Here is a 27263-nt window from a genome sequence, read left to right on the forward strand (position 1 = left end):
TTTTACAATCCATCATCAATTTAATATCTCTCTCACATCTTCATTTTAATTGCATAAATATCGACTAGTTTTTACCATAACGCAAGCAAAATGAACGCGTTTCGAGTATTCAATTTGATAGTGCTGAGCTGCCTTAAAAGTACATTTGAAGAAATGACTTGACTTGCTCGTCGCGTATCTCGAAAACTTGGCGCCATTAAATTTCTGGAAACTGCGAGAGGATGTATTTCTTAATTAAGTGCGAGCAATATTATGTATTGCATAAAAAAAAATTAAAATAGTGGAAGGAAGTAAAATGTGCATTGCAAAATTTAGCAAAGGCAGTTTCGAAGCGGAGATTATTGATTCGCGAGGTAAGTTGAGCTTGACATTTCAATAATTATATTTGTCTGTATATGTACTTTTATTTCATTAGAAGATCGTGAAATACTGGACCAGCAATGTCAATAACTTAATAAGGGTATGTACATAAATCAATAACAGTTTTGTCATTTTCGCATATGCATATTTATACAATAGTCTATATACATATGTACATAGGCAATGCAATAATCGTTTTTTAATTTAAATTATAATTAATAATACATTAAATATTTATAGACTTACTAGAAGCAGATACTAAGTTAAATGAAAGTGAAGCAACAACGAACGATGATAAATCCGGTAAGTACAATACTAATGTGCCTTTGAAATAAATTAATGAGCATTGTCTTTTAAAAGAGGAGCCATTAGCAGCTTATAAGTCAAATACTGACACAACAAATAAAAGCAACCTGGGACAATTTGAAGCTTTCGGTATGTGTGCAATTATTAAAACTAAGCCAGGACTAAATAAAAAATCATTTGCATTACACTTCTGACAGAGTTATGTTTTGTAATGTATTTATTATTATATGTTAAGTTTTAAATATGCATAATTGTGAGTACCACAGTTTTAAGGCCAGAGTCGGAAAATATCAAAAGATTTATAGCCTTATTAGTGTTGAAAACAATTTAATTATCATTTGTATTATGAGTTAATCACATATGCAAAATCAGATTAATTTATTATAAAAAGCTACACAAAAGACACAATCGGTCATTACTTTTCTAGGAATAGTGTATTCTCTTGTACGCTATATGCCTCCGGACGTACAAACCTTTTTTAGTATTCAAACAGTTTTTGCTAATTTGTATTTTAACTAAAGCTAACATTGTATACTGATAATACTCGCCTTTTGGATTGTTCCCTAATTTGTGTTCGTTCCAGCTATTTTGTGTTCGTTTCAGGTGTCTTGTGCCCGTCTTATATTAACATGTAAAATAAATAAATGTATTAATAAAATACTTATACCTTAACATAATAGACAAAGACTGGCCTCTAAATGGCTAGATTCCCCAGCATAAGCATTTTATACATTTAAATCGCTTGGTAATTTTCCATATTCTATTCAAGGAGTCGATTCCAACTATACTCCGGATATAACTAATCAGTCCAGCACTTATATACTTCCAAGTTTAACTTACACAATGTAACTCCACTAAGTGATATAAGGGATTTGATTATTCCTAATTGTGAAAACTTTTTTTTGCTTGTTTTGTAATAAATTGCAATCAAAATTCGTTCGTCACTTGCATAATAATAAGCCACAAGTAAAAAAGTGTTTATGCCTGTCGAAAAATGACAAAACTCGAAAAGTAGTTATTAATGAGATTTGGAGTAATGGCGATTAAATCGACAATATCGATGCATCGTTAAATAACGAAATTTTAAAGCGAATTAACTCTAAAAACGAATATGTTGTCATATGTTGCAAGGGATGTTCTGGATTTTTTCCCCAAAAGTACAATACGCAGTCATATAAATAATTGCATAGGCGGCGATCATAAGAAAAGTACTCCTGACTTGCTTAAGCAAGGTCGCTCTAAAACCGGCTCTATGCATAAAAGTGCAAGTGACGTTCTCTTGTAAGCTATATGCCTCCTGACGTATTTAAACCGTTTTTAGTAATATTTTTATTTATTTACTAAAGCTATTTTTATGTACTTGATATTACTCAAATTTTATTTTGTTAACTGATTCGTGTTCATTCCAGCTAGTTTGTGTTCGTTTCAACTGTCTTGTGCTCGTCTTATATTTATATATTTCTAACAAAGGTAATGAAAAGTATAAATACATTTTTTTTATATATAAAAATAAAATCCTTATCATGATCAGTACAGATATACATTTTTTTAACAACATTCATGCTGCTTAACGTAATATAAAAATGATTGTATTAAAATATAAGATGCAATAGACCAGCATCCGAATGATCATAGCAAATGCCAATTAACTGCAACTGAAGTGGAGGTATACACTATGCCATATCCTTAAAGGTCTGAAAGTTAAGCAAAATAAATGTTCTTAAATATGTATATGGCACTGCTCCTAGTGCTACTATATTGAATACAAAATATTTACTTAAAATATTGAATTACGTCCATTAATAATTAAAATAGATTCCTTTTTATCTATTATTAAATATATTCAAAAAGATGCATCCGAACAATTTATAAACACAACTCAAAATACATCGGCTAATAGTGGATCTTTAGGACTTAACGGACGGGTCTATATAAAGTGGTTTTCATACCGATGCCGGTCGCTCGTCCGCACCTATGCTTGCCATAGGTGTGTCGGCTTCGACCACAAGGTGTCCGAGTGCCGCCTTAAGCAGGACGTATGCCGACAGTGTGGTCAGATGGGGCATATCGCAGCCAAGTGCGCAAGTCCGGTGGACTGCCGGAATTGCCGATTCAAGGGGCTACCCTCGGGGCATTATATGCCTTCGGGGTCTTGCCCGATTAATGGCGCAGTGTTGGCGAGGGTGCAAGCTAAACATTAATGTTTAGTTTTATCCAAACCAACTGTGGCCGGGGCCACGCTGCGTGCATCGATATCGGTGTACTTATGCGTGACCACGGCCACTCCTTTGCGCTGCTGCAGAAGCCATACTTGGACGTCGTTGGAAGGATTACGGGCTTCCCAGCCGGGATGCGCGTTTTCGGAAGCCACGCTGTCGAGGATCGGAAAAGAAGCGCTGCTGTCATCATCGACGACCCAGATGACATCTGCCTACCAGTGGAGTCGCTGACCACCGAGGCTGGAGTTGGTGTGAGGGTCACAGGTAAACATATACTGCCATGCTCATGCTGACTTGACAAAGATATTGAGCTATATGGATACCATACTGCTACTGGCGAGCAGTACATCGGTAATTCTCAGCCTGGACGCAAACGCTGTGTCTCCCTTGTGGTTCAGCAAACGGCACGAATTCTTTCGTGGCCAGCTGAACTACAGAAGAGGCGAACAGCTAGATGAGTGGATACTCGGACGAGTGGGATTTGAGCGACCACAACATAATTACTGTTGTGACTTCGCCATCCCCAGTTGAAAGCTATGCTCCTGTGCCGTCCTGGAAGCTCGCAAATGCTAATTGGCGATTGTTCGACTCGGAGCTGCTAGAGGAAACCGAGGAGCACCTTTCCCAGGAGGATATTAGGATGTTGCCGTTGGATACCGCGGTGTCTGCCCTACGCCTTGCCGTACAGTCTGTGTGCGACAGAGTGTTAGGCCGCGGACCGTCGAGAGCCCAGGGAAAAGTTAAATGGTAGACTGCCGAACTGAGTACCAAACGCCGGGAGGTCAGGAGACTTAGGCGGAGGCTCCAGGATGCACGGCGCAGAGGTCATGAATCTGCACCGTATCTTGCAGCGTTGCAGATCACAGAGACGATCCGTGGGGGCACATCTACTGGATATGCCGGGGACGAAACCGGTCTACCGATTTGAGGTGCCGGGCTGGTCGTAACATGGCACGACTGCGCGAGTCTCCTCCTCCACAGATTTTTTCCAGTTGAGGAGTCGAGTGAAGACATCGTCATTACGGAAGAAGCTGCTCCAACGCTCGAAGCTTTCGAGGTTGGAGTATGCGTCGCTCGGTTGAAGACCAGGCGCTCTCCCGGGCTTCACGGCATTACAGGTGGGATCTGCAAGGCGGTATGGCGTGCCATCCCCGAGCACCTGACAACGTTGTATTCCCGCTGCCTGGCAGAAGGATACTTTCCCCTTGATTGGAAGTGCCCGCGTGTGGTTGCGCTTCTTAAGGGGTCCGACAAGGATAGGAGCTATCCAGCTTCCTATCGGGGCATCTGCCTGTTGCCAGTGTTTGGCAAAGTGCTTGAGGGGATCATGGTTGATCGAATGAAGTAGGTGCTTTCGGATGGAAATAGATGGCAATTTGGCTTTCGACCTGGACGCTGTGTCGAGGACGCCTGGAAGCACGTGATGACCAGCGTTGCCGCCAGCCAGGCGGTATACGTACTTGGTCTCTTCGTGGACTTTAAAGGCGCGTTTGACAACATTGAGTGGAGCGCCGCGACGCGCCGCTTGATCGATGCGGGATGCGAGAAAGCTAGCTTGTGGAGAAGCTTCTTCTGTGGCAGGAAAGCCAGGATGACCAGCAGATGTGGCGAAGTCGAGGTGGAGGTCAGCGAGGGTGTCCCCAGGAATCCATCAGTGGGCCGTTCATCTGGAACACCATGATGGATTTCCTGCTCCAACGCCTGAAGCCCTTGTGCACATTTAGTGCATATGCCGATGACCTGCTGGTTCTAGTCGAGGGAAGATCGAGAGCTGAACTGGAGCGTCGAGCAGCTGAGCTACTGTCCGTCGTGGGAGCTTGATGAGCCGAGGTCGGAGTGTCGATCTCAACCAGTAAGACGGCAATGATGATGTTGAAGGAGCGTTTTGCCGTTTCCAGGCCGCCCGTGGTACGGTTTGCAGGAGCAAGCCTACCATATGTCGACAAGTACCGGTACCTTGGCATCACAGTCGGTGAACGGTTGAATTTTCAGCCGCATATCGCAGGATTGCGGGATAAACTGACTGGAGTCGTCGGAGCATTAGGCCGCGTGCTACGGGTTGACTGGGGCCTCAGTCCCTTAGCCAGACGCACTGTATATGCCGGACTCATGGTGCCTTGCGCACTGTTTGGTGCCTCGGTATGGTATTCCGTGGTCAGGGGAGAGTCGGGGGCCAGGAGGCGCCTCATCTTCTGCCAAAGAGTCATGCTCTTAGGATGCCTACCGGTATGCCGTACAGTGTCCACCGTGGCACTGCAGGTGCTTGCTGGAGCTCCGCCGTTGGATTTGGTTGCCAAGCAATTGGCAATCAGATTCAAGGTCAAGCGTGCCCACCCGTTGGAGGATAGTGACTGGCTGTTCGGTCTAGATGTGGCAAATCTAGACCAGAGGCGGATGAAGGCGTTGCTGGACGAGGGCATGTGCTCCGAGTGGCAACGGAGATGAGATAGTGATGAGCATGGTCGACCGTTTATCATCAGTTTATCCCGGACGCATGGATTCTTGCTGACGGCCCACGGGTCACTAAATGCATTTCTGCATCAGAGAAGTTTGAATGCAACGCCCGCATGTCAATGCGTGAAGTGCAACCACACAGGGCCGACCAGTGCCGGGCTGACGTTAGTCAAAACTGGGAGTGTCATGGACCGTGTCACGAAGCCGAACAGAGCTTAATATTGTAGACAAATCCCAATTTGGGGTGAGTCGAACATTGGATGACCCATTCCGTGTTTGTCGTCAACAAAACTGGGAAGTGGCAATTGCTACGAACTGCCGACCAAAGCTGTAATTTGGTACTACGGGTAACCGGGAGCCCATGGAACTCGTTCCGTCCTGGTTAGTTGGTGTGGCTCTTCGGGGAGTATCGTGGTGGCTGTGGTTCGATACCCAATTGTGGTTCGATACCCAACCGGGTGCTGTACCCAAAGACTAGCGGAGGTATAGATAGACCTCACCTCCCAAGGGGGAATGTCATGTTCAATAAGCATGCATTCAATTTGGTACCGAAGGGGCACTCACATACAGTGTCTTGGAGGGGCGCAAGTCCGACGCTTTGTTTCGGCTCGCTGTATTTCGAATACCGTGGTACTAAACCCCTACGGGGTACACGCCACGTTAAACAAATATGTTTTGTTACGTCCCTATCTACGATCTAGCGAAACCACAGCCAAGGGAACGGGTTTGGAATAATTAGCGGGGAAAGAAGACCATTTTGATGTTGACTCTAATCTGGCAGTGTAAGGAGACATAAGAGGTGTAGAATAAGTGGGAGATATTAGACTTCGGTTTGGTATCGACAATGAAATACCACTACTCTTATTGTTTCCTTACTTACTTGATTAAATGGAACGTGTATCATTTCCTACCCATTATACGGATATAATTATTATGTCTTATGGTATTGGGTTTTGATGCAAGCTTCTTGATCAAAGAATCACGAGTTTGTTATATAATCGCAAACAAATTCTTTAATGAGAGAATGCATTTATGTATTATTGATTTAAAAATTTGGTATAACTCTAATTACTCAGGTATGATCCAATTCAAGGACATTGCCAGGTAGGGAGTATGACTGGGGCGGTACATCTCTCAAATAATAACGGAGGTGTCCCAAGGCCAGCTCAGTGCGGACAGAAACCACACATAGAGCAAAAGGGCAAATGCTGACTTGATCTCGGTGTTCAGTACACACAGGGACAGCAGAAGCTCGGCCTATCGATCCTTTTGGCTTAAAGAGTTTTTACCAAGAGGTGTCAGAAAAGTTACCATAGGGATAACTGGCTTGTGGCGGCCAAGCGTTCATAGCGACGTCGCTTTTTGATCCTTCGATGTCGGCTCTTCCTATCATTGTGAAGCAAAATTCACCAAGCGTTGGATTGTTCACCCATGCAAGGGAACGTGAGCTGGGTTTAGACCGTCGTGAGACAGGTTAGTTTTACAGCATTCCCGCGTAGTACGAGAGGAACCGCAGGTGCGGACCAATGGCACAATACTTGTTCGAGCGAACAGTGGTATGACGCTACGTCCGTTGGATTATGCCTGAACGCCTCTAAGGTCGCATCCGTGCTGGACTGCAATGATAAATAAGGAGCAATTTGCATTGTATGGCTTCTTAACCATTAAAAGTTTTTAATTTGTTTTATTAACGACAATGGATGTGATGCCAATGTTATTTATAACATAGTATATTAGGAGGATCTTCGATCACCTGATGCCGCGCTAGTTATATTTTAAAACATTATTTAATACAATGTCAAAGCCTAGAATCAATAGTAAACGGCTTTTGTAACAGGCAAGGTGTTGTAAGTGGTTGAGCAGCTGCCATACTGCGATCCACTGAAGCTTGTCCTTTGCTTGATGATTCGAAAAAAAGTAACACTAGACGAACATAATTCGTATAATTGGGTTATACATTCGCTTAAAATATATTATCAATTTATAATTGATATATATTAATTGATGTTTGTATGCCTACTGTACGAAATTTGTTCATCTACGTTGCTTTCAAATATTTTATACTTAGCATAGAACAAAATATATACTTAAATACTTAAAACAACATTGATAAATATATTTATGAAAATATGGAATTTGACGGATGGAATATATAAAAATATATTTACACAATATCTATATTAAAACTTCAATAATTATTGAGGAGAGCATATAACATAGAATAATATATATATATATATATATATATATATATATATATATATATATATATATATATATACAATACTTAAGGCCATATTGATGTATATATATATATATATTTATATATATATGAAATTATGGAATTGACGGATGAAGGAATATATAAAATATATATATACGCATACCTAAATTAAAACTTCAATTATTATTGAGGAGAGCGTATAACATGCAACAATATTCATATACACAATATACTTAAGGCAATATATATATATATATATATATATATATATGTATATATATGGAGCGTCCAAAATCAGGACTTTTTTTATATGCTGCGTTGTTTATAGGGACAATTGGCTATTTTGGAGTCAGACCTCAACATTTTTTGGACTTAAATGTCTACATTGGGGACTTTTCAAAATTCTCCATAAGACACAATTCTTAGAGGAAACCTTAGGATTAATAAAAAAAACGGTACATTTTCTTAACATTATCCAATCAACACTTTGCCTGTACGTCAAATAATAAAATGTTTATATTATCTTAAAGTTGGTCTACTTTATGCTGAGAGGATTTTTCGGGAACATAGATTTTAAATGCATTTTCTGACATCTGCTTAACTACGATGCAATCCGATTAGAGTTATTTTGAATATATTTGATTATTTAAAAAGAATAAAACACAATTTGAACTCTAGTTGTCCCAAAAATATGTTTTTTACTAAAATGTTTATATCCTCATTTGGTCGATGTGGCATCTCCACGAAGTGAAACACCACAGCTTAGGGTGCCAAACATCCAACGTACTTTATGAGGACTCGGTTCTCGAAATACTCTCAGTATATAACATAAAAAGTTTCCGAATAATGTACGCGGGGTTGCCAGATGCAGATATTTTTGGATAAGCAAAGTGTATTATAAGGACACAGGAACGATGAGATTTGGTCCAGTTCACACCCCAATTTAGTAAATAAAAATCAAATGGCTGTCCTCAAATAACATACTGAGGAAGATGCAAATATTTTATATATATAGCGATTATATAGAGGGTATGAGGACACAGGAACGGTGAAATACAACAAAACTCGAATGTAAGTGTAACGCCCATAAAACTCAGCAATATTTTATTAAATCTATACATTTTAAATTCAGTGCCAGGCTGGCTTAGTTGAAATTAAACTCAAATACATTTTGAATGCAGTTTCAAATCATCTTAGGTTAAAGTAAAATTAACAATATGAATTTACATAAATGACGTTATTAAATACATTTATATTACGCATTTTTACAAATTCCAAATATTCTTAGCATAAATTAATATTAACATAAAAAAATACGAAAAAGTATAGTCAAGTTAGTTCTAAATATGGTCAACATGCTCATTATTCAATCTGTTTGCGGAGTTGATTTTCTTGATTTAGCCTTGCGCTGATTATCTATCCATGTTTTTACTTGCGCCGGTGTCCTACATTTTAGATATGTAGAATTATTTATAACTGCGTTGCATTGCTTAAGCGACGGCAATCCTTTAAGAGACAACAGGTCTCCAAAAGCCTGGTATATTTCTTCACGCTCTTCATTCGACCAACGGTTTCTTATGGTTTTTCCAAATGATGATCCTGTTAAATAATAAAGTTTAATATAATATATAAAGTATAATATATATATATATATATTTTTGCCATTTACCACGCCGCAGTAGTCGTCATTATATAATTTTAGCACTTTACTTCTCGTTGATATAACTTTAATGGGCCAGCAAAATATCGCGTTCGTTTGAACAGACGATCGGACATTTCACAAGCACGATAACTCTTTTTACTTTGTCCATGAGGATAAATAGGATAGCCTAAACGCAATGCATGTAAGCACGTGACATAAATATGTAGGTTGCAATTTAATACTTACTACTTGGGCGCTTTCCTTTTTTATTCGATATTTCTATAATGTCATCATCGGAAATATTGAAGTCGCTTTCTGATCGCTGTTCAGAATAATCTGATTCCGAATCCTCTAAAGGATCATTTGCAAAATGGATTTCAGGTACAATGTAAAAACATTCACAATAAGCCGGACAAGTAATTATTAGTTAAGTTAAGATATTACATTTTTCACCATAACTACTCTTAGTATCACCCACAAACTTGATGAATCTATGTACTTACTTTCTTCGAACTGATCAAGGGCTACTGTGTTTTCATCCTCAACATTATTTCCAAGAGCTGCCATAAGCATCTGGGATACTTCGGCTATCTCCGCTACTGTTACAGGGATTCTGTAGATTTCTTTATGTATATCTTTATGATGACCCATAAAATTGGCAAGCCTATCAATTTGGAAATCTTTGACGTTAAGCATCGATGTATAGGTAGCTAAATGCTTTCGAAGCATCGTTCCCCGTAAAGCCCCTGGGCAGCGAGGCCCACATTCCTGGGCAAATTTCTGTAGAATCGGACAAGCCCTTACATATTGCTTTGCTAAGGGCTTGGCGTTAGGCACGCTAAATATGTTATCATTATTTTTTTTAACACCAGCTCTTTTACGATGTTTGAGAATAGTTTCTATACAATAATTGTCAAACGGTGTGAGCAGCACTGGCACAGTTCGATTGAGTTTTCCACGAATAGTCAATCTTGTGTATTTTTGAGCGATTTCTCTAGTTTCTTTCGTGAGACGTTCGAAGTTTTATTTATCTACATTTTCATCGATGGTGTGCCCTGTTAGATAGTTCTCAATTGTTAGTCTTTCAAATTCACCGGCTCTACGGCGGTTAAAAATTTGAAGGCCAATTAGTGTGCTTTGTATCAACGATGTCCATGATAAAAAATCAAACTTAATTTTTAGCACACTCAGAGCGCTTTCCGATTTTTTTATCACATAATCAAACAGTTTTTTGATGTCTTCTTTACATGGTAAAATAGTTGGTAGGGCTCTTTTTTTCTTTGACTGGTCCTCTATAGCTTTTTTGTTTATAAAAAGAGGAATTTCGGTTTCCCATAGAACAAGAAAATCTTTAATTAATTTTTTTTTGCATGATTTTGTGTTTTAATGCAATGAGTCCACAATATTTTTGCGCACTTTTTAATTAGAGTTGTAAGGTTCGTTGCAACTGAAGGTGTTTTAAAAAACATCGAAGAAGAGTCCCACTGAGCCACTTTTCTGATACAAGATATCATCAAATCCAAATGTTTGGGATTAATGGCGTCTATAAGTTCCTGTATCTCATTAGATTCTGATTTTTTTATTTCATGTAAAAGTCTGCTGAGCAATCTCATGTTTGCTCTGATCATATCGTACTGAAGTTCGCCGTGCTTCATAGATTCTGCGTTTGCGAATAAAACAATCAATTCATCATATATAAGATTTCTAGAAATGGGATCATCATTTAAAACAGGCATTATTTTTGTGCGCACAACGTCATTTGCACTTTTATGGATGAAGCCGTTTTGAAGCAAGTTTTGGAGCGACCTTGTTTAAGCAAGTCACGAGTTCCTTTCTTATGATCGCTCCCTTTGCAATTATTAATATGACTCCGTATTGTGCTTTTGGGGAAAAATCCGGAACATTCCTTGCCACATATGAAATCAACCGCTTCGTTTTTAGAGTTTACACGCTTTTGACGAGGCACGATTAGAGTTCCGTTATTTAACGATGCATCGATATAATGGATATAATCACCATTTTTCCTAATCTCATCAATAAGTAATCTGCGAGTTTTGTCATTTTTCGACAGGAACAAACATTTTTGTACTTGCAGCTCATTTTTATGAACAATCTGCAAGTGACGAGCAAATTTTGTTTGCAATTTATTGCAAAATAAGCAAAAATGTTTCTTACAATTTGTTTGGGTTTTAAAAAAGGGTTGTGTAAGAAAAAACTTGTTTAATGTTGGAATTATTTAAAATGCTGGACCGGTTAGTTATATCCGGAGCATAACTGGAATCGAATCCTTGCGTGGAATCTGGACAATTAGTATTAAGCGATTGAAATGAATCGTTTATCGTGGAATGATTTTGATTTTTTGCCGATGAATCTATCCTATCCTAAAGATCCACTATTAGCCGATGTATTTTGAGTTGTGTTTATAAATTGTTCGGATGCATCTTTTTGAATATATTTAATAATAGATAAAAAGGAATCTATTTTAATTATTAATGGACGTAATTCAATATTTTAAGTAAATATTTTGTATTCAATATAGTAGCACTAGGAGCAGTGCCATATACATATTTAAGAACATTTATTTTGCTTAACTTTCAGACCTTTAAGGATATGGCATAGTGTATACCTCCACTTCAGTTGCAGTTAATTGGCATTTGCTATGATCATTCGGATGTGTCTCTATTGCATCTTATATTTTAATACAATCATTTTTATATAACGTTAAGCAGCATGAATGTTGTTAAAAAATGTATCTCTGTACTGATCATGATAAGGATTAAATTTATATATATAAAAAAAAATGTATTTATACTTTTCATTACCTTTGTTAGAAATATATAAATATAAGACGAGCACAAGACAGTTGAAACGAACACAAACTAGCTGGAATAAACACGAATCAGTTAACAAAATAAAATTTGAGTAACATCAAGTATATAAAAATAGCCTTAGTAAATAAATAAAAAAATTAACAAAAACGGTTTAAATACGTCAGGAGGCATATAGCTTGCAAGAGAACGTCACTTGCACTTTTATGCATAGAGCCGGTTTTAGAGCGACCTTGCTTAAGCAAGTCAGGAGTTCCTTTCTTATGATCGCCGCCTATGCAATTATTTATATGACTGCGTATTGTACTTTTGGGGAAAAAATCCAGAACATCCCTTGCAACATATGACAACATATTCGTTTTTAGAGTTAATTCGCTTTAAAATTTCGCTATTTAACGATGCATCGATATTGTCGATTTAATCGCCATTACTCCAAATCTCATTAATAACTACTTTTCAAGTTTTTTCATTTTTCGACAGGCATTAACACTTTTTTACTTGTGGCTTATTATTATGGAAGTGACGAACGAATTTTGATTGCAATTTATTACAAAACAAGCAAAAAAAGTTTTCACAATTAGGAATAATCAAATCCCTTATATCACTTAGTGGAGTTACATTAACTTGGAAGTATGTAAGTTCTGGACTGATTAGTTATATCGGGAGTATAGTTGGAATCGACTCCTTGAATAGAATGTGGAAAATTACCAAACGATTTAAATGTATAAAATGCTTATGCTGGGGAATCTAGCCATTTAGAGGCCAGTCTTTGTCTATTATGTTAAGGTATAAGTTTTTTATCAATACATTTATTTATTTTACATGTTAATATAAGACGGGCACAAGACACCTGAAACGAACACAAAATAGCTGGTACTAGCACAAATTAGGTAACAATCCAAAAGGCGAGTATTATCAGTATACAATGTTAGCTTTAGTTAAAATACAAATTATCAAAAACTTTCTGAATACTAAAAAAGGTTTGTACGTCCGGAGGCATATAGCGTACAAGAGAATACACTATTCCTAGAAAAGTAATGACCGATTGTGTCTTTTGTGTAGCTTTTTATAATAAATTAATCTGATTTTGCATATATGATTAACTCATAATACAAATGATAATTAAATTGTTTTCAACAACTAATAAGGCTATAAATCTTTTGATATTTTCCGACTCTGGCCTTAAAACTGTGGTACTCACAATTATGCATATTTAAGACTTAACATATAATAATAAATACATTACAAAACATAACTCTGTCAGAAGTGTAATACAAATGATTTTTTATTTAGTCCTGGCTTAGTTTTAACACTAACCATACAATGTATAGACATACCAAATGGCACTTTTAATCGAAACAAGAAAAATCGAAACGAGGCAACCCCAATGGTACCTGCGACTATTTTAGTGTACCCAGACAGAGTAAGACTGCTGAGAGTGGCAGCCGAACGCCGGCCTCAAAAGCCGAACGTTCAGTAAGAAGCCGCATCTCGCTCAGCGCACAACGTCGCGGGTGATGCGTTTTCTTAAAATATGTGTGTGTGCCATTTTTAAATCCTTACAGCCCAAAAACATATATGTGTATGCATGTGCCTCGCTCTCACTAATTGCTCGCGCACTTGCATCCATCTCTTTCTCCCTGCATAGCTTCCCACAAAACCCCGAGATCTACAAACATTCATACGTTTGTGTTGTGTGGATGTGCGCACAAGTAGATCGCGGCGTTTGTCGCGAAGCAGAGGTTATTTCTTCAATTGTGTGCCTTTTGTGCCTGTGGTAGCAATAGGCACTTTTTTTGGCATGCCTGCGGTGGGCTTGCAGCCGTAAAAGGCACAAATGTATAAAAAGGCAATGAAAATGGTATGGATCCAGACGCATGCTATACATTCTGATCGTTAATTGCCTGTCATAAAACCCTTTAACCTAAGATTATAATAATGCCAATAAAAGATTTATTGCATTTTTTCCATATCAAAGTGCAAACGAGCGACAAGTGCGATCTACCTGTTTCATTCAAACCCACCGCAGGCATTAACAAATATTTTATATTAAAAAACATTTTTATTACCTTAGTTAAATTAAGGAACATTTAGTGTTTAATAATAATGCATCAAGTATAAAATTTATTTTCTTCTCGTAATCCAATAAAAACAGTTATTTCCTCATAACAGTTATTCTATTTGACCGCTTTCATTTTTACAATCCATCATCAATTTAATATCTCTCTCACATCTTCATTTTAATTGCATAAATATCGACTAGTTTTTACCATAACGCAAGCAAAATGAACGCGTTTCGAGTATTCAATTTGATAGTGCTGAGCTGCCTTAAAAGTACATTTGAAGAAATGACTTGACTTGCTCGTCGCGTATCTCGAAAACTTGGCGCCATTAAATTTCTGGAAACTGCGAGAGGATGTATTTCTTAATTAAGTGCGAGCAATATTATGTATTGCATAAAAAAAAATTAAAATAGTGGAAGGAAGTAAAATGTGCATTGCAAAATTTAGCAAAGGCAGTTTCGAAGCGGAGATTATTGATTCGCGAGGTAAGTTGAGCTTGACATTTCAATAATTATATTTGTCTGTATATGTACTTTTATTTCATTAGAAGATCGTGAAATACTGGACCAGCAATGTCAATAACTTAATAAGGGTATGTACATAAATCAATAACAGTTTTGTCATTTTCGCATATGCATATTTATACAATAGTCTATATACATATGTACATAGGCAATGCAATAATCGTTTTTTAATTTAAATTATAATTAATAATACATTAAATATTTATAGACTTACTAGAAGCAGATACTAAGTTAAATGAAAGTGAAGCAACAACGAACGATGATAAATCCGGTAAATACAATACTAATGTGCCTTTGAAATAAATTAATGAGCATTGTCTTTTAAAAGAGGAGCCATTAGCAGCTTATAAGTCAAATACTGACACAACAAATAAAAGCAACCTGGGACAATTTGAAGCTTTCGGTATGTGTGCAATTATTAAAACTAAGCCAGGACTAAATAAAAAATCATTTGCATTACACTTCTGACAGAGTTATGTTTTGTAATGTATTTATTATTATATGTTAAGTTTTAAATATGCATAATTGTGAGTACCACAGTTTTAAGGCCAGAGTCGGAAAATATCAAAAGATTTATAGCCTTATTAGTGTTGAAAACAATTTAATTATCATTTGTATTATGAGTTAATCACATATGCAAAATCAGATTAATTTATTATAAAAAGCTACACAAAAGACACAATCGGTCATTACTTTTCTAGGAATAGTGTATTCTCTTGTACGCTATATGCCTCCGGACGTACAAACCTTTTTTAGTATTCAAACAGTTTTTGCTAATTTGTATTTTAACTAAAGCTAACATTGTATACTGATAATACTCGCCTTTTGGATTGTTCCCTAATTTGTGTTCGTTCCAGCTATTTTGTGTTCGTTTCAGGTGTCTTGTGCCCGTCTTATATTAACATGTAAAATAAATAAATGTATTAATAAAATACTTATACCTTAACATAATAGACAAAGACTGGCCTCTAAATGGCTAGATTCCCCAGCATAAGCATTTTATACATTTAAATCGCTTGGTAATTTTCCATATTCTATTCAAGGAGTCGATTCCAACTATACTCCGGATATAACTAATCAGTCCAGCACTTATATACTTCCAAGTTAATGTAACTCCACTAAGTGATATAAGGGATTTGATTATTCCTAATTGTGAAAACTTTTTTTTGCTTGTTTTGTAATAAATTGCAATCAAAATTCGTTCGTCACTTCCATAATAATAAGCCACAAGTAAAAAAGTGTTAATGCCTGTCGAAAAATGACAAAACTCGAAAAGTAGTTATTAATGAGATTTGGAGTAATGGCGATTAAATCGACAATATCGATGCATCGTTAAATAACGAAATTTTAAAGCTAATTAACTCTAAAAACGAATATGTTGTCATATGTTGCAAGGGATGTTCTGGATTTTTTCCCCAAAAGTGCAATACGCAGTCATATAAATAATTGCATAGGCGGCGATCATAAGAAAGGAACTCCTGACTTGCTTAAGCAAGGTCGCTCTAAAACCGGCTCTATGCATAAAAGTGCAAGTGACGTTCTCTTGCAAGCTATATGCCTCCTGACGTATTTAAACCGTTTTTGTTAATTTTTTTATTTATTTACTAAGGCTATTTTTATATACTTGATGTTACTCAAATTTTATTTTGTTAACTGATTCGTGTTTATTCCAGCTAGTTTGTGTTCGTTTCAACTGTCTTGTGCTCGTCTTATATTTATATATTTCTAACAAAGGTAATGAAAAGTATAAATACATTTTTTTTTATATATATAAATTTAATCCTTATCATGATCAGTACAGAGATACATTTTTTAACAACATTCATGCTGCTTAACGTTATATAAAAATGATTGTATTAAAATATAAGATGCAATAGAGACACATCCGAATGATCATAGCAAATGCCAATTAACTGCAACTGAAGTGGAGGTATACACTATGCCATATCCTTAAAGGTCTGAAAGTTAAGCAAAATAAATGTTCTTAAATATGTATATGGCACTGCTCCTAGTGCTACTATATTGAATACAAAATATTTACTTAAAATATTGAATTACGTCCATTAATAATTAAAATAGATTCCTTTTTATCTATTATTAAATATATTCAAAAAGATGCATCCGAACAATTTATAAACACAACTCAAAATACATCGGCTAATAGTGGATCTTTAGGATAGGATAGATTCATCGGCAAAAAATCAAAATCATTCCACGATAAACGATTCATTTCAATCGCTTAATACTAATTGTCCAGATTCCACGCAAGGATTCGATTCCAGTTATGCTCCGGATATAACTAACCGGTCCAGCATTTTAAATAATTCCAACATTAAACAAGTTTTTTCTTACACAACCCTTTTTTAAAACCCAAACAAATTGTAAGAAACATTTTTGCTTATTTTGCAATAAATTGCAAACAAAATTTGCTCGTCACTTGCAGATTGTTCATAAAAATGAGCTGCAAGTACAAAAATGTTTGTTCCTGTCGAAAAATGACAAAACTCGCAGATTACTTATTGATGAGATTAGGAAAAATGGTGATTATATCCATTATATCGATGCATCGTTAAATAACGGAACTCTAATCGTGCCTCGTCAAAAGCGTGTAAACTCTAAAAACGAAGCGGTTGATTTCATATGTGGCAAGGAATGTTCCGGATTTTTCCCCAAAAGCACAATACGGAGTCATATTAATAATTGCAAAGGGAGCGATCATAAGAAAGGAACTCGTGACTTGCTTAAACAAGGTCGCTCCAAAACTTGCTTCAAAACGGCTTCATCCATAAAAGTGCAAATGACGTTGTGCGCACAAAAATAATGCCTGTTTTAAATGATGATCCCATTTCTAGAAATCTTATATATGATGAATTGATTGTTTTATTCGCAAACGCAGAATCTATGAAGCACGGCGAACTTCAGTACGATATGATCAGAGCAAACATGAGATTGCTCAGCAGACTTTTACATGAAATAAAAAAATCAGAATCTAATGAGATACAGGAACTTATAGACGCCATTAATCCCAAACATTTGGATTTGATGATATCTTGTATCAGAAAAGTGGCTCAGTGGGACTCTTCTTCGATGTTTTTTAAAACACCTTCAGTTGCAACGAACCTTACAACTCTAATTAAAAAGTGCGCAAAAATATTGTGGACTCATTGCATTAAAACACAAAATCATGCAAAAAAAAATTAATTAAAGATTTTCTTGTTCTATGGGAAACCGAAATTCCTCTTTTTATAAACAAAAAAGCTATAGAGGACCAGTCAAAGAAAAAAAGAGCCCTACCAACTATTTTACCATGTAAAGAAGACATCAAAAAACTGTTTGATTATGTGATAAAAAAATCGGAAAGCACTCTGAGTGTGCTAAAAATTAAGTTTGATTTTTTAAAGAAACTAGAGAAATCGCTCAAAAATACACAAGATTGACTATTCGTGGAAAACTCAATCGAACTGTGCCAGTGCTGCTCACACCGTTTGACAATTATTGTATAGAAACTATTCTCAAACATCGTAAAAGAGCTGGTGTTAAAAAAAATAATGATAACATATTTAGCGTGCCTAACGCCAAGCCCTTAGCAAAGCAATATGTAAGGGCTTGTCCGATTCTACAGAAATTTGCCCAGGAATGTGGGCCTCGCTGCCCAGGGGCTTTACGGGGAACGATGCTTCGAAAGCATTTAGCTACCTATACATCGATGCTTAACGTCAAAGATTTCCAAATTGATAGGCTTGCCAATTTTATGGGTCATCATAAAGATATACATAAAGAAATCTACAGAATCCCTGTAACAGTAGCCCTTGATCAGTTCGAAGAAAGTAAGTACATAGATTCATCAAGTTTGTGGGTGATACTAAGAGTAGTTATGGTGAAAAAATGTAATATCTTAACTTAACTAATAATTACTTGTCCGGCTTATTGTGAATGTTTTTACATTGTACCTGAAATCCATTTTGCAAATGATCCTTTAGAGGATTCGGAATCAGATTATTCTGAACAGCGATCAGAAAGCGACTTCAATATTTCCGATGATGAAATTGTAGAAAAATCGAACAAAAAAGGAAAGCGCCCAAGTAGTAAGTATTAAATTGCAACCTACATATTTATGTCACGTGCTTACATGCATCGCGTTTAGGCTATACTATTTATCCTCATTGACAAAGTAAAAAGAGATATCGTGCTTGTGAAATGTCCGATCGTCTGTTCAAACGAACGCGATATTTTGCTGGCCCTTTAAAGTTATATCGACGAGAAGTAAAGTGCTAAGATTATATAATGACGACCACTGCGTCGTGGTAAATCGCAAAAATCGTCCTAAATAACAAACCTTATAAAATCATAGAGATTGACTAACTTTTAGTTGAAGACGAAGATGTTTAACTGGGTGCGTGGCGAATGTTTAAAATTAGTATCACCTAATAAATTGTTCTGGTAGGCTGTATTAAATTCATATTGTTAATTTTACTTTAACCTAAGATGATTTGAAACTGCATTCAAAAAGTATTTGAGTTTAATTTCAACTAAGCCAGCCTTTCACTGAATAAAAATTTACATAAATGACGTTATTAAATACATTTATAGTATGCATTTTTAACAAATTCAAAATATTCTTAGCATAAATTAATATTAACATAAAAAAATACGAAAAAGTATAGTCAATTTAGTTCTAAATATGGTCAACATATTCATTATTTAATGTATTTGCGGAGTTGATTTTCTTGATTTAGCCTTGCGCTGATTATCCATGTTTTTACTTGCGCCGGTGTCCTACATTTTAGATATGTAGAATTATTTATAACTGCGTTGCATTGCTTAAGCGACGGCAATCCTTTAAGAGACAACAGGTCTCCAAAAGCCTGGTATATTTCTTCACGCTCTTCATTCGACCAACGGTTTCTTATGGTTTTTCCAAATGATGATTCTGTTAAATAATAAAGTTTAATATAATTTAGTGTGCAAAAGATTAACGTTTTAGTAATAAATAAAAATCAATTAGAAGCGTCGCAGTCGGTTGCAACCGTCGCAATACTCAATCACAGACCAATAACAGCTTAATAAAGCCTACCAAAACAATTTATTAGGTGATATTAATTTTAAACATTTGCCACGCACCCAGTTAAACATCTTCGTCTTCAACTAAAAGTTAGTCAATCTCTATGATTGTATAAGGTTTGTTATTTAGGACGATTTTTGCGATTTACCACGCCGCAGTGGTCGTCATTATATAATCTTAGCACTTTACTTCTCGTTGATATAACTTTAATGGGCCAGCAAAATATCGCGTTCGTTTGAACAGACGATCGGATATTTCACAAGCACGATAACTCTTTTTACTTTGTCCATGAGGATAAATAGGATAGCCTAAACGCAATGCATGTAAGCACGTGACATAAATATGTAGGTTGCAATTTAATACTTACTACTTGGGCGCTTCCCTTTTTTATTCGATTTTTCTACAATGTCATCATCGGAAATATTGAAGTCGCTTTCTGATCGCTGTTCAGAATAATCTGATTCCGAATCCTCTAAAGGATCATTTGCAAAATGGATTTCAGGTACAATGTAAAAACATTCACAATAAGCCCGACAAGTAATTATTAGTTAAGTTAAGATATTACATTTTTCACCATAACTACTCTTAGTATCACCCACAAACTTGATGAATCTATGTACTTACTTTCTTCGAACTGATCAAGGGCTACAGTGTTTTCATCCTCAACATTATTTACAAGAGCTGCCATAAGCATCTGGGATACTTCGGCTATCTCCGCTACTGTTACAGGGATTCTGTAGATTTCTTTATGTATATCTTTATGATGCCTATCAATTTGGACATCTTTGACGTTAAACATCGATGTATAGGTAGCTAAATGCTTTCGAAGCATCGTTCCCCGTAAAGCCCCTGGGCAGCGAGCCCCACATTCCTGGGCAAATTTTTTCAGAATCGGACAAGCCCTTACATATTGATTTGCTAAGGGCTTGGCGTTAGGCACGCTAAATATGTAATCATTATTTTTTTTTTAACTCCAGCTCTTTTACGATGCTTGAGAATAGTTTCTATACAATACTTGTCAAACGGTGTGAGCAGCACTGGCACAGTTCGATTGAGTTTTCCACGAACAGTCAATCTTGTGTATTTTTGAGCGATTTCTCTAGTTTCTTTCGTGAGACGTTCGAAGTTTTCGTTATCTACATTTTCATCCATGGCATGCCCTGTTAGATAGTTCTCAATTGTTAGTCTTTCAAATTCACCGGCTCTACGGCGGTTAAAAATTGGAAGGCCAATTAGTGTGCTTTGTATCAACGATGTCCATGAAAAAAAATCAAACTTAACTTTTAGCACACTCAGAGCGCTTTCCGATTTTTTTATCACATAATCAAACAGTTTTTTGATGTCTTCTTTACATGGTAAAATAGTTGGTAGGGCTCTTTTTTTCTTTGACTGGTCCTCTATAGCTTTTTTGTTTATAAAAAGAGGAATTTTGGTTTCCCATAGAACAAGAAAATCTTTAATGAATTTTTTTTTGCATGATTCTGTGTTTTAATGCAATGAGTCCACAATATTTTTGCGCACTTTTTAATTAGAGTTGTAAGGTTCGTTGCAACTGAAGGTGTTTTAAAAAACAACGAAGAAGAGTCCCACTGAGCCACTTTTCTGATACAAGATATCATCAAATCCAAATGTTTGGGATTAATGGCGTCTTTAAGTTCCAGTCTCTCATTTAATTCTGATTTTTTTATTTCATGTAAAAGTCTGCTGAGCAATCTCATGTTTGCTCTGATCATATCGTACTGAAGTTCGCCGTGCTTCATAGATTCTGCGTTTGCGAATAAAACAATCAATTCATCATATATAAGATTTCTAGAAATAGGATCATCATTTAAAACGGGCATTTTTTTTGTGCGCACAACGTCATTTGCACTTTTATGGATGAAGCCGGTTTTGGAGCGACCTTGTTTAAGCCAGTCACGAGTTCCTTTCTTATGATCGCTGCCTTTGCAATTATTAATATGACTCCGTAATGTGCTTTTGGGGAAAAATCCGGAACATCCCTTGCAACATATGAAATCAACCGCTTCGTTTTTAGAGCTTACACGCTTTTGACGAGGCACGATTAGAGTTCCGTTATTTAACGATGCATCGATATAATGGATAAAATCACCATTTTTCCTAATCTCATCAATAAGTAATCTGCGAGTTTTGTCATTTTTCGACAGGAACAAAAATTGTTGTACTTGCAGCTCATTTTTATGAACAATCTGCAAGTGACGAGCAAATTTTGTTTGCAATTTATTGCAAAATAAGCAAAAATGTTTCTTACAATTTGTTTGGCTTTTCGCAGTTGGAATAATTAAATCCCTTACATCACTTAGTGGAGTTTCAGTTGTGTAAGAAAAAACTTGTTTAATGTTGGAATTATTTAAAATGCTGGACCGGTTAGTTATATCCGGAGCATAACTGGAATCGAATCCTTGCGTGGAATCTGGACAATTAGTATTAAGCGATTGAAATGAATCGTTTATCGTGGAATGATTTTGATTTTTTGCCGATGAATCTAAACAATTAGAGCCAAAGTCATTAAGTCCTAAAGATCCACTATTAGCCGATGCATTTTGAGTTGTGTTTATAAATTGTTCGGATGCATCTATTTGAATATATTTAATAATTAATAGATAATAAGAAATCTATTTTAATTATTAATGGACGTAATTCAATATTTTAAGTAAATATTTTGTATTCAATATAGAAGCACTAGGAGCAGTGCCATATACATATTTAAGAACATTTATTTTGCTTAACTTTCAGACCTTTAAGGATATGGCATAGTGTATACCTCCACTTCAGTTGCAGTTAATTGGCATTTGCTATGATCATTCGGATGTGTCTCTATTGCATCTTATATTTTAATACAATCATTTTCATGTAACGTTAAGCAGCATGAATGTTGTTAAAAAAATGTATATCTGTACTGATCATGATAAGGAATTTATTTATATATATAAAAAAAATGTATTTATACTTTTCATTACCTTTGTTAGAAATATATAAATATAAGACGAGCACAAGACAGTTGAAACGAACACAAACTAGCTGGAATGAACACGAATCAGTTAACGAAATAAAATTTGAGTAATATCAAGTATATAAAAATAGCCTTAGTAGATAAATAAAAAAATTAACAAAAACGGTTTAAATACGTCAGGAGGCATATAGCTTACAAGAGAACGTCACTTGCACTTTTATGCATAGAGCCGGTTGTAGAGCGACCTTGCTTAAGCAAGTCAGGAGTTCCTTTCTTATGATCGCCGCCTATGCAATTATTTATATGACTGCGTATTGTACTCTTGCAACATATGACAACATATTCGTTTTTAGAGTTAATTCGCTTTAATATTTCGTTATTTAACGATGCATCGATATTGTCGATTTAATCGCCATTACTTTAAATACATTAATAACTACTCTTCGAGTTTTGTCATTTTTCGACAGGCATAAACACTTTTTTACTTGTAGCTTATTATTATGCAAGTGACGAACGAATTTTGATTGCAATTTATTACAAAACAAGCAAAAAAAAGTTTTCACAATTAGGAATAATCAAATCCCTTATATCACTTAGTGGAGTTACATTGTGTAAGTTAAACTTGGAAGTATATAAGTGCTGGACTGATTAGTTATATCCGGAGTATAGTTGGAATCAAGCGATTTAAAAGTATAAAATGCTTATGCTGGGGAATCTAGCCATTTAGAGGCCAGTCTTTGTCTATTATGTTAAGGTATAAGTATTTTATTAATACATTTATTTATTTTACATGTTAATATAAGACGGGCACAAGACACCTGAAACGAACACAAAATAGCTGGTACTAGCACAAATTAGGTAACAATCCAAAAGGCGAGTATTATCAGTATACAATGTTAGCTTTAGTTAAAATACAAATTATCAAAAACTTTCTGAATACTAAAAAAGGTTTGTACGTCCGGAGGCATATAGCGTACAAGAGAATACACTATTCCTAGAAAAGTAATGACCGATTGTGTCTTTTGTGTAGCTTTTTATAATAAATTAATCTGATTTTGCATATATGATTAACTCATAATACAAATGATAATTAAATTGTTTTCAGCAACTAATAAGGCTATAAATCTTTTGATATTTTCCGTCTCTGGCCTTAAAACTGTGGTACTCACAATTATGCATATTTAAAACTTAACATATAATAATAAATACATTACAAAACATAACTCTGTCAGAAGTGTAATACAAATGATTTTTTATTTAGTCCTGGCTTAGTTTTAATAATTGCACACATACCGAAAGCTTCAAATTGTCCCAGGTTGCTTTTATTTGTTGTGTCAGTATATGACTTATAAGCTGCTAATGGCGCCTCTTTTAAAGGACAATGCTCATAAATTTATTTCAAAGGCACTTTAGTATTGTTCTTACCGGATATATCATCGTTCGTTGTTGCTTCACTTTCATTTAACTTAGTGGCTGCTTCTTGTAAGTCTATAAATATTGTATGTATTATTAATTTTAATTTAAATTAAGAAAACGATTATTGCATTGCCTATGTACATATGTATATAGACGATTGTATATAAATTAAGTCTTCCGTCGTAACTTCGTTGTCTAGCGACGATGTGTGGTTAATCCAACAGGTGAATTCTTCTCCTTATGAGGTGGCGATGAATCCAACAGGAGACTGTTGGAACGATGTGATTAGGTTGTGGGAACTTTCCCAGTTGCCCGTCTTGGACGTGGTCAACTATGATTGATAACACAAATAATGTTTATTGACGGCAATGCCGGAGTTTAATCATTTACTCGTCTTATAATGTTGCGATCTAGATTGAGACTGCAGGCTACAGAAATGTTCAAGCTTAAGCTTGCCCTGTGAAGCCAATGCATCACGCCATACGCTAGAGTCGGCATGCCGACTCAGCATTCTTGCGCAAGCAGCACGGGTGTCCGTTTTCAGTTGCTGTGCGCAGAACTCTTGGCAGCGGGTCAGCATTGTTTACAAGAATATGTTGCTGAGGGCAACCAAAATGCTTAAGGCTGTGTGTTGTTGTATTTGTTGCTGAGGGCAACCAAATACTTATGATTGTGTGTTACGTACTTAGAAATACCAATGTATGACTGTGAGAGTGTATCTTATATGTTTACTTGTTAACTACCCCCCCCTTAGGATGATGGCCGTCCTCGGTCGTATTAAAGTTGTCCAAAGCCTTCTGCATCCTTAATGTAGCTCGCTTTCTCCTTAGTGCCATAAAAAGGACGCTAGTTTGAGTGTGGCAGTTGGCGATGTTTCCCGCGTGAAGGGAGCTAGCACAGGTTTCGCGCCGTGCTCGTTTGCAGAAGGTGTTATGCGTAGTTACGGTGCATCCAGTAACTGCAAAGGTATCCTTTTCGCATTCCGCCAACGTGTCTTCGTCGAGTCGCAGAATGGTTTGTTGGTGTGAAACGGGGTGGACGGAGACCTTTTGGCACATAAACTCAACTTTAGGGTAGGCTATTTATATGTGGATAATATTCTCGGACTGAAGGACCTTGATCTTAGAAGCTTCTATTAAGCTTACTATTGGGGTATCTTCTTCGATAAGTGATTTCAGATCGGTATGATCAATGATTGTAGGATTTACTATGTTTGCTTTTGCCAACGTTATGGTGAGTATTAAATTTTGAATTTCTGTGTTCAGTATTCTATTTCTTGCCAACAGTGTCTCGAATAAATGAGGAATGTCAACCAAATCGCCTTTGCGGGAACTGATAATTTTGTTGATAGTGTCCGTCAGTCTGTTTATTTGATTTTGAGTTTCGGAGTTTATTAGTATCTGTTTGGAGTTAGCCTCCACCAACTGCGTCTCTGTAACGCGGACCCTTAGGAAATCTGAAGCATCAGGGGTGCCAGCAAAAACCTTCAAGGCAGTGCCTAAGAAATCGAGGCTTCGTGCAAATCTGTGATGCACTTGAAGATCGGACAACAATGTTCTAAGGTGATCTGTATCTACGTCTAGTAGTTTGCGCATATGCGACTGTGGAAAGGAATCGGACAGTTTTTCCGTCTCGTCTACCATACTAACAAATTCAGAAATGTTACTTGAGTGCCTCAAGTAGCTACGTTGATCGAACACCAGTACTTCCCCGTCTAAGACCGGAATGTAATTGGCATGCGAGAAGTCGGTGATCCGAGTATTTACCGCTGCTAGTGCCACAAGCAAAGTGAGTGCAAACCTGAAATGGGCGAACAATATAAGACGATGTTCTAACTCTAAGTTGGCTTACTAGCTAATTGTGAAGGAAAACTTATTTCAGGTTGCCCTTATGGACCACCCTCCCCTTAATGAGGACAGACGTTCCCAGGTCTGCTTCGACCTTTTGTTCTGAGCATAAGGGAGTTAACTTGTTCCCTAGCCTCTTGTTGTTCTTCTGGAACACCTTTTCTCCTACCTCGAAAACGCGGTTTTGCCTGGATGCATTGCACCTTTTGATATTGTCTTGCTGTGCCTTAATTAGCCTGTCTTTGACGTTCTCGCTACGATCATAAGCTGCGGCATGGACGACCTCTATTGGACGACCTCGCGGGTTACTGAGTGCAAACTTTTGTTGTACTTTATCGTAGCCTTTAAGATTATTCTGTAGTGTCGCTGATTTTCTTGTCTAACTTAAGGCATCTCGCAATTTCGGTCAGGGTGCTATGAAAGCGCTCCACCTGGCCGTTTGAGGTGCTGTGAAGCGGAGCCGCATTCACAATGCAAATGCCGTAGCCGTTTCGGAGCATCGAAGTGATGGTCTCGGAATTGAAGGCCGCCTCGTTATCGCAATAAATTGTCTTGGTTGCGGGGAAAAAGTTAACAATTTTCGGTAAAGGGCTTGTGACATCGATTATCGTTCTGGATAATATCGGTTGGACGACTGCAAATTTGGAGAATTTGTCTATGCAGTTTAAGAACTGTTTCTTGTCTGTCGAGAAAATGTCAATATGCAACATTTCGCCAGTATAACTTGGTATAGGCGTTTCCCCGAGTTCTTGTTTCTTCGGGTGCCTATCGTACTTGGCTTTAGTGCAGACCCTGCAGTTTGCAACCACTTCTTTGGCCAAACTGGCCATATTGGGAAAATAATAGTCACGAAGTACTTGTTTAATGTTTTCCTGAGCTGCTCTGTGCGCTCTATTGTGCTCGACAGTGATGATTTCTAACTGCTCGTTTTTGTCCGTTATATCTTGCACAAGATTTTTGCAATACCAGAATTGGGTGGCAGGGAAATGCAAGATCAGGTCGTGTTGGAAACTTGCCAACGTGGGAAGATCGCAATGTATTGCATTAACGACTCCAGACTTCACAACTTCTTTGAGAGTTTTGAGAATTGTGCTCTTGTCAGTGTAACTGATCAAGAGGCGTGTTTTGCTGCGAAACAGCAACAAGTTTCGCTTTAACGAAAAACGCGATTCCTCTAGGACAATCTGGTTCCTAAAGCAATTTAAAGGTTTGTCTGTTGTCTCGACCGTGTAGATCAGGGAAAGTTCGCTGTGAATGGTTGCAGCGTCCGAACGGGGCCCATTTTGCAGAGCATTAATGTTTTGCCTTGAAAGGGCATCCGCCACCAGATTCTCTTTGCCCGGTTTA

At 36.8% G+C, this 27263-nt stretch overlaps 3 long non-coding RNA genes and 1 other non-coding gene across 8 annotated transcripts; 1 reads left to right on the forward strand and 3 right to left on the reverse strand.

Moving 5' to 3' along the window:
* The first annotated feature begins 125 nt into the window (after positions 1-125).
* On the forward strand, positions 126-15615 carry LOC26531428 (uncharacterized). Of its 3 annotated transcripts, none has more exons than XR_004302892.2 (9): positions 126-353; positions 416-460; positions 601-663; positions 721-795; positions 14297-14581; positions 14644-14688; positions 14829-14891; positions 14949-15023; positions 15498-15615. It is a non-coding gene; the product is annotated as an uncharacterized lncRNA (long non-coding RNA). The 3 variants fall into 3 exon arrangements; XR_001449670.3 differs by lacking the exon at positions 15498-15615 and adding an exon at positions 15478-15496; XR_011417277.1 differs by lacking the exon at positions 15498-15615 and having other exon boundaries at positions 128-353; positions 14949-15081.
* LOC26531604 (uncharacterized) lies at positions 8541-13527 on the reverse strand. 3 transcript variants are annotated; one of them, XR_011417279.1, is made up of 4 exons: positions 9709-11804; positions 9452-9556; positions 9233-9392; positions 8541-9162 (listed from the first exon to the last, which is right to left on the reverse strand). It is a non-coding gene; the product is annotated as an uncharacterized protein (transcript). The 3 variants fall into 3 exon arrangements; XR_011417278.1 differs by adding an exon at positions 12028-13527 and having other exon boundaries at positions 8543-9162; positions 9452-11646; XR_004302890.2 differs by having other exon boundaries at positions 9452-11804.
* A 3502-nt stretch (positions 15616-19117) lies between the features above and the next one.
* On the reverse strand, positions 19118-20362 carry LOC138911549 (uncharacterized). Its single transcript, XR_011417280.1, has 3 exons — positions 20307-20362; positions 20050-20154; positions 19118-19550 (listed from the first exon to the last, which is right to left on the reverse strand). It is a non-coding gene; the product is annotated as an uncharacterized lncRNA (long non-coding RNA).
* A 2233-nt stretch (positions 20363-22595) lies between these two features.
* On the reverse strand, positions 22596-23985 carry LOC138911551 (uncharacterized). The gene is made up of 2 exons (XR_011417282.1): positions 23947-23985; positions 22596-22721 (listed from the first exon to the last, which is right to left on the reverse strand). It is a non-coding gene; the product is annotated as an uncharacterized lncRNA (long non-coding RNA).
* Between the last annotated feature and the right edge of the window lie 3278 nt (positions 23986-27263).

The sequence above is a fragment of the Drosophila virilis genome, unplaced genomic scaffold (genome assembly GCF_030788295.1).
Source record: "Drosophila virilis strain 15010-1051.87 unplaced genomic scaffold, Dvir_AGI_RSII-ME tig00001562, whole genome shotgun sequence".
Classification (NCBI taxonomy): domain Eukaryota; kingdom Metazoa; phylum Arthropoda; class Insecta; order Diptera; family Drosophilidae; genus Drosophila; species Drosophila virilis.